This window comes from Eptesicus fuscus, chromosome 5, assembly GCF_027574615.1.
Source record: "Eptesicus fuscus isolate TK198812 chromosome 5, DD_ASM_mEF_20220401, whole genome shotgun sequence".
Lineage (NCBI taxonomy): Eukaryota > Metazoa > Chordata > Mammalia > Chiroptera > Vespertilionidae > Eptesicus > Eptesicus fuscus.
In genome coordinates this window covers 24,968,736-24,977,666 of record NC_072477.1, presented here as the reverse complement: position 1 = coordinate 24,977,666, position 8,931 = coordinate 24,968,736, and positions in this window count along the sequence as shown.

Genomic DNA, 8,931 nt, shown 5'->3' with positions numbered 1-8,931 from the left:
CTGGGGCTGAGGAGAGTGTCGGGAGCACCACGGGGGATCGTGTCCAACCTGAACGTGCTCCCCCTTCCACCTAAAACAGCCACCACACCAGGAGGAGATAGATACCAAGGTTTCCAGTCCTGCCTGTGGGAGGCCGGAGGAGGCCACCGTGCAGAACCCCGCCCGGGCCGCAGCTGCCGGCGGCTTTCCCACGGGGTGCACCCCGAAGGGGAGCAGTCCTCCGTGGAAACGGAGTGGGAGGCTACCGGGGACCTCACGGGAGAACCCTGAGCCAGTTCAGACGAGAGACTGAGGAGTTGCAACCTCTGCATAAACCCTTCTGGTCTGAGTGAGCAGTCACGGCCGCAGGAGAACCCAGAGGAGAAGCTCGAACCGAAAAGGACAAGAAGCGTAACTTCTGAGATGGCCCCAGCGAGGTATGAGACGGGAGGGGAGATGGCAGGGACCTTACCCAAGTCCTGCTGGGCCCGTGTGGTTGCGGGGAGACCCCGAAGCTTAACCAGCGGGAACTCTTAAACTCTCACGGACAAGGCAGTACCCAAGGTCAGGCCTGAGGAAGAGGGGCGTTGAATACTGGCGGGTGGAAAAAGAAGTCAAAAGCTGGGAGGATAGAGGGCAGGGGAGGGTCAAGGCCGCCGATTCAGAACAAAGATGTGAGTCCTAAATTTCTGGAGTTCTTTTGTATGATGCTTGACCTCATGTAACAAGGGCGACCATTGAAAAGAACTACATAGAGGTTTGACAAAGACAGTGGAATAAGAGGATCCACAGGGGAGCAGGACAGAATTATTTCCTTTGGAAAATGTCCTTACATATTAGAAGTTAATGCTAGAGCCACAATCTGTACCTCTCTGTCCCCGTTGTACTTTGGGCCTCCAGAAGCAAGACTCAGCAGATGGAGTCTGCACTCTGCGGAATATGTGTTATAATCAGAAGGTAGGCGAGATTGGGCAGTGCCAGGTTCTTCCAGTCGGGGCCCCAGACCTATGGCAAGGACCCAGGTCTTTCCATTTCCCCCTCTCAGCCTCACACCGGCCCCTTAGGAGGGCCCTCCTCATGGCTTCTGCAGTTTTAGGCATCCTTGCAGGCAGTGACATTCAAGACAGAAAAAAAAGCTCCTCCTCCCTGGTGCAACTTCTTGAGAGCAAGGACTCCCTTCCCAGAAGCGCCTCCTGCAACTCTCCCTCACATCTTTTCAGCAACAATTGCATTGCGCTGCCACGCCATTGCCCAGAGCTATCTTTTGGCAAGGTGAGGCCTATAGACAAACAGACGGGCTGAGACTGATAGAGTCATTCTGTGGGGTCTTTCCTTGAAGCGCATGGCCGTTCAGGCAGGGTGAATGGGCCTGGGATTCAGTCTGTGAAGGAGAAGGATTAAGGATCCAAACGGGCAATGGCAATGGCAATGGGACTGCAGGGTGGGGCTCCCAGCCAGGCCTGCCACGCCCCTCTGTGGACTCTCAGGTGACACATCAGGGCTTCTCAGATAGGAAGAGACAGCGCGCACCCCTCACCCCCCTGACCCAGCCCTTTTTACCACAACACTGCTCTTGTCTGCTAACATTTTAAACCATCTTAGTTAAGGCTCAATGCAAGGCAAATGTTTTCTTTTCAAGTTTATTGAGACATACTTGACATTGAGATATAACATTGGGTAACACTGAGGTGTGCAATGCAATGATTTGGTGCACACACACAGTATATTGCAAAACGATCACCACAATAGGTGAGTGAGTGAATCATCACCTCAAATTAACTGGTGTGTGTGTTGAGAACATGTAAGATCTCCTCTGAGCAAATTTCAAGTATACAACACAGTATTGTTAAGTATAGTCACCAGGCTGTGCGTTAGAGCCACAGAACTCAGCTTATAACTGGCAGTTTGTCTCTATTGACCAACATCTTCCCATTTCCCCACCCCCACTCCTTGGCAACCACCATACTACTCTCTGCTTCCATGAGTTTGGCTGGTGTTAGATTCCACATGGAAGTGGATTCACACAGTATTTGTCTTTGTCTGATTCATTTCACTTAGCATAATGCCTCAGGGTTCATCCGTGTTGTTACGAAGGGCAGGGTTTCCTTCTTTTTTAAGGTTGTGTGTGTGTAACATTCTGTTTATCCATTCATCCATTGATGGACACTTAGGTTGTTTCCATATCTTGATTGTTGTAAATAAATACTATAATGAACATGGAAGTGCAGATATTGTTTGAGATAGTAATTTCATTTACTTCACATATATACCAGTACATGGAAATGGGACTGCAGGATCATATGGCAGTTCTATTTTTAATTTTTTGAGAAACCGCCATACTGTTTTCCATAATGATTGTACCAATTTACATTCCTATCAGCAGTGTACAAGGGTTCCCTTTTCTCCACATCCTTGTTAAAACTTGTTATCTCTTGTCTTTTTTATAACAGCCATTCTAACAGGTATGAGATAATATCTCACTGTGGTTTTCATTTGCATTTCTCTGATGATTAGTGATGCTGAGTATCTTTTTATATACCTGTTGGCCATTTATAGGTCTTCTTTGGAAAAATGTCTATTCAGTTCCTCTGCCAGTTTTTTAATCAAATTATTGGTTGTTTTGCTATTGAGTTCCTTATATATTTGTATGAGTTCCTTATATATTTTGGGTATTAACCCCTTATGTGCTGTGTGGTTTTTAAATATTTTCTCCTAGTCCATAAGTTGCTTCTTCATTTTGTTCATTGTTTCCTTTGCTGTGCAGAAGCCTTTTAGTTTGATATAGTCCCACTTACTTATTTTTGCTTTTGTTGCTTGTACTTTTGGTGTCATATTAAAAAAAATCATTGCCAAGAGCAATGTCCAGGAGTTTTTCCATATGTCTTCTTCTAGGAGTTTTAAGGTTCAGGTCTTACATTTAAGTCTTTGATATTTTGAGTTACTTTTTACTACTGGTGTAAGATAGGGGTCCAATGTCATTCTTTTGCATGTAAATATCCAGTTTTCCCTGCACCGTTTATTGAAAATATTATCTTTTTCTCCACTGAGTATTCTTGGCTCCTTTGTGAAACATCAGTTGGCTGTATATGCATGGGTTAATTTCTGGACTCTTGATTCTATTTCATTGGTCTATGTGTTTGTTTTTGTGCCAGTACCAGACAGTTTTAATTACTATAACTTTGTAGTATAGTTTAAAATCATGAACTATGATGCCTCCAGCTGGGTTCTTCTTAAGAATGCTTTGACTATTCAGGGTTGTTTATGGTTTCATAAAATTTTTAAGATAGTTTTTCCCATTTCTGTGAAAAAATGCCATTGGCATTTTGATAGGGGTTGCATTGCTTCTATAGATGACTTTGAGTAGTATGGACATTTTAACAATATTAATTCTTCCTCAAATACAAGATATCTTTTTATTTATTTGTGTCTTCTTCAATTTTTTCATCAATGTCTTATAGTTTTCAGTGTACAGCTATTTCACCTCCTTAATATATATTTATTCCTCAGTATTTTATTGTTTTGTTTTGGATGCTTTTGTGAATGAGATTGTTTTCTTTATTTGTTTCAGATATTTTATTGTTAATGTATAGAAATGCAACTGATTTGTGTATGTTGATTTTGTATCCTGCAACCCTGCTAAATTCATTCATCAGTTCTAAACAGTGTTGTAATCTTTATTCATGATAGATATTGGCCTATACTTTTCTTTCCTTGTAGTGTCCTTATCTGGCTTTGGTATCACGATAATGCTGCCTCATAAAATGAGGATGGGAGTGCTCATTAACACTTGGAAGAATATGAGATGGGTTGGTATTCCTTCTTCTTTAAATACTTGGTAGAATTCACCAATGAAACCATATGGTTTTGGGCTTTTCTTTGTTGAGAGGTTTTGATTATTGCTTCAATTCCTTAGTCATTATTGGTCTATCTCTTCATGAGTCAATCTTGGTAGGTTGTATGTTTCTAGGAATTTATCCATTTTCTCTAGGTTATCCAGTGTTTTGGTGTATAATTGTTCCTAGGGGTATCAGTTGTAATATCTCCTCTTTTACTTATAATTTTGTTTGAGTCCTCTTTTTTTTCTTGGTTAGTCTAAAGTTTTATCAACTTTATTTATTTTTTCCAAGAAGCAACTCTTAATTTTACTGACTTTTTCTATTGCATTTCTAGTCTCTGTTTTATTTATGTCTGTTTTAATCTTTAGTACTTTCTTCCTTTTGCTAATTTTGAACTTAGTTTGTTCTTCTTTTTCTAATTCCTTGAAATGTAAAGTTATGTTGTTTACTTGAGATCTTTCTTTCTTTAATGTAAGCAATTATTGCTATAACCTTCCCTCTTAGAACTTCTTTTGCTACATGCTGTAAGTTTTGGTATATTGTGTTTTCATTTTTATTTGTCATTAGATACTTTATGGTTTTCCTTTAAATATCCTTATTCACCCATTGGTTGTTCAGGAATGTGTTGTTTAATTTCCACATGTTCATAAAATTTTCAGTTTTCCTCCTGTTGTTGATTTTTAGTGTTATACCATTGTGATTGGAAAAAAACACTAGACATAATCTCAATCTTCTTAAATTTGTTAAGGCTTGCTTGGTGGCCCAACATGTGATCTATCCTAGAGCATGTTCCATGTGCTTTTCAGAAGGGCATGTACTCTGCTGTTGAGTGGAATGTTCTAATATGTCTCTTAGTTTCATGTGATCTACCCTAGAGTGTTATTCAGGTCTGAGCAAATTTATTTTGCCATGAAATTGAGATATATCAAACATGGCAATAATGAGATGTTGTAATTTGGTAGAAACAGCTAGGGGTTCAGAATCACACAGATTGCTTTTATTTTTTAATCCATTTTCTGGTTGAGAGGCAGTGGGCAGTTACTTCATTTCCCTAGACCCTTCTTACTAGTAATCACCTCAACTCCTTTGGCATGTGAGTCCTTTCTTGGGAGGCAGAGTTGGGAGGCATGCCATGGCAATGAGTGAAGCATTCTGTAAGTCTACACAGCACAGTGCCTAGGGGCTGTGGACAAGATGGCACAGGAAACAAATGTCCCCATTTTTCTCTCCTCCTACCCTCTGATTTGTTACTATTCCCCCACCTTGGCCAAACCCAATAAGAAGCCAAAAGGGACAAAGAAGGGTAGAGGATGGAAGGGTGGGGAGCTGTATTATAAAGGAGAATAACAGTACAGTGTGTGTGCCTGATATCTACTACCAGGTGTATGGATATAAAGGATATTATTTTTATTTTCAGAATTCTGAAGTTAAGTTTTGGAAAAAAGAAAAGTTAAATTTCCTGTATATAAGAAACAGGCGTGGAACACTAGGCTATGTGATAGGGACCAGGGCCTTCCCGCTCCTCTCAGCTGGAGATCAAGGCATGCTAAAGGAAAATGGCTATCTACCTAAACTCAGCCTTTGGAGGAAACCTGTGAGAAGTGTGTTTGGAATGGCTTTGTGATCTTCCTGCCCATGTAAACGCATTATGCCCGCCCCCCAAAACTGTCTTCCTGTGCCAAATGAGTTCTTCCACTCTCACTAACCTGGCCTGTCAGTGCAGCCAGACGCTCGATAAACAAGTCTGACAGAAGCTGTGGTAATGACACCCTGGAAGGCCATTTGTCTTCTGCTGCGATGACAGCAGCCAGCGTGCATGCATCTTGAGTCGTTTTCCTGGAGTGATGGTGACTCCAGCGGACCATGCAGCACAGCCGCACTCTGTTCCCGGTCCTCTTCGGTGACCAGCGAGTGATGACAGCACACTCTTCCGTTCCGAACTCAAGAGCCAAACATCTGCAGTCCATGCAAGTTTCTCCTAGCTCAGAGATGAGTCAGTGTGCAGTGAGAATAGTGAATTATATAGCGGGATCGGATGAGTATGGGCATTTAAATGTGCACCTTCCTCATACCTCCGTCCTCACTCCTGCTGTGTTCTACTCCTCACCTTTTCCCATTCATTCCCCCGCCTCCGCCTTCTCCTTACTGCAGAGCCTTGAACTCCAAGGCCCCCATCTGTGGAGTCAGGTAAAATGAATCGGCACATCCAACCAGCTCTCTCAGCCTCAGAGCCGGGGAGCACACTCTCCAGCCCCACAAGAACGCCAGCTTAGCGTCTAAAGCAGATCAGTTTTCCTCACTAATTTACCTGGAAACAGTACCTGTTACAGCCTCTAGTTTTGATTATTTAAGACCCCCGGTGTTGGTTCCTGGTTTATTCCACAAATTACACTTTCCTGGTGGCTTGATTCACAGGAATGCCGGGTACTAATGTTTATAGTCCTTCCCTGCTAACCCCTTACTCACTTCCTGTTTTGGTGAGATTTTACGTGTTACCTTTAAAATAAACACTAAAGATCTTCCTCTCCTCCTGCTCTCAACTTGTAGCAGAAGGACTAAAAGAAAAGCATGTGTGTGTCGGGGCGGGGAGCGGGGAGACAGAGACAGGGGAAGTGGGTGTTCTCTTAAAAAGAAGAAATTAAGCCCTGGCCAGGTGGCTCAGTTGGTTGGAGTGTCATCCCGTACACCAAAAAGTTGCGGGTTTGATTTCCAGTAAGGGCATATTCCTGGGTTGTGGGTTCAATCCCCCATCAGGGTGCATACGGGAGGCAACTGATCGAAGTTTCTCTCTCTTTCTCTCTCTCTCTCTCTCTTTTTCTCTCTTTCCCTTCCTCTCTCTAAATATATCCTTGGATTTTTTTTAAGTGTCTCAGCAACTACAAGTCAATTTAAAATTTTATAGATAATTCTAAAAAAAGGAAGATTCAGTACAAATTATGTTTCTTCTATAAGCAGCAGTTGCCTTTATGTAATGAATATGCGGAAGAATTTTTTGTTATTTGTGCCTGGAGTTATTTGCTTCAATTATCTTACTGGATTTTAATTCTACCTCCTCCTCTTCCCTTGAAGGAGAGAACATTGTTTATTAAAAAGGAGATCCAGTTCCTTTCTAAAGTATCAGATGTCTGTTATTCACCAAAAAGTGTCCATAAACAGCCTCCTCTGTAGAACTGGCACAGGATCCTTGCTCCTATTAGGTCTTAGCATCGCATTCAAAGAAGTACACGCATGAGTGTCACACCCTTAGAGCAGTGCTTTTCAACCCGATTTGCACATGAGAATCTCCTGGGGGATTGTGTGCAAGTGTGTATACATACCCATGCACACTGATTTCTTGGACCTCACCCTGGGGAATCTGATTCAACTAGTCTGAGTTAGGGCCAGACATTGGTAGTTTTTTTAAAGCTCCCTATATTGCCTGCTGGCATGGCTAAGTGGTTGAGCGTCGAACTATGAATCAGGAGGTCATGGTTCGATTCCTGGTCAGGGCACTTGCCCAGGTTGGTTGCAGGCTCAATCCCCAGTGTGGGACATGCAGGAGGCATCTGATCAGTGATTCTCTCTCATCATTGATGTTTCTATCTCTCTCTCTCTTTTTCCTCTCTGAAATCAATAAAAAAGATATTTTAAAAATAAATAAAGCTTCCTAATTGGCTTAGAGATTCAAGAAGTCTGCCCATGCCTGGATTTGTTGCCCTATGAACTAGGTAAACTTCTTTTGAAATTCAAAGGCTATTCTTTAGCTGGTTGCCTATCTACAGCCTATGACACCCAATAACTAAAGAGAAAGGAAATGCAACACCTAAAGTCTACAAGGTCCAAAGTTATGAAAAGTCAAATGCTCGAATCTGAACACTGGGTGAACTATAATGATCCTTTCTTCCCTCCTTCCCCACCACCCCACCACGTGTATGCATGCTTGCCTGCACATGTGCGTGGGCGCGCGCGCGCACACACACACACACACACACACACACACACACACAGTGACGTATGTAGCTCCACACGCAAATTCCAGCTTTGGCCTGCTTGGCACAAAACACTGAAGCAGCTGGGGTCTGTCAGAATGGTCTTCCTGCCCTTACTGGGCTGCAGGTGACCTCAGCTTAGTGACACGTTATTTTCCGTCTTAAATTTTTTGTTTGGAATTCCAACACACGTTCATAGAAATGGTGTGATCATGGCGATAACGTCTTAAGTTAGCCTAGTACAACCTTTTGACCCATAAAACAGCTGAACCAAAGCATAGAAAAAGTATCTAGGGCAATCACTGTGAATTGAGAGCACTAATAACATGGGTCCACATTGCTGGATTCCTATACACTGGTATGTTCCCTGGAAGAATAATGGCAGAGGCAGGAAGAGCAACATAAAATGTCAATGACACAGGGAAGGAGAAAGGAGTAGATCAAGCTCAAAGGTGAGAACTGGCTTTGGAGACCGAGGCGAGAGGGCGTAAGAGCTGAATGTTAAGACCTAAGGAGGAGGATGGGGCAGCTGTGAGTGAGGTGGTGTGAGGGGGCGCTGCCTGTTTAGTAGACAAATATCTTACAAGGAGGTATTTGGAAATCTTAAAATTCCCAAATACATAAATGGAGAGCTATTTAAAGAGGCTCTGGCTTTTTTCCAAATCACATGTCTGTGGAGATTTTTCTCTGTGGTGTTGTGTGTGTGTGTGTGTGTGTGTGTGTGTGTGTGAAGATCTTGGTATCCCTTGACCATGTTTTTAATTTAAATACAAATTTTGACCCTCTCTTAATTGCCATTTCTCACAAAGAATCAGAGTGTTGTTTGCAGGAAGTGGTAAGAACTAGGGAGCATGTAGAAGCACATGCTCTATCTGAGGAAGCACCACTCATTAACTCCAGACAAAGGCTGCCCAGACAGGGTGCTTGCCCGGTTCTCTATTTTTTTCAAGAGGAGTGAGAAGTAGAGATATGAATATGGAATGTCTTCATTTTATCCTGGAAGTACTAGTTAATGTAATAAGACAAGACAAGTAAATAGAAGGCATACATATTTAGGAAGAAAGAAATAAAACTATCTTTGTTTATAGATGACATGATTGCCTATGTAAAAAATTCCCAGAATGGATTAATAAAAACTTTGAAACTAA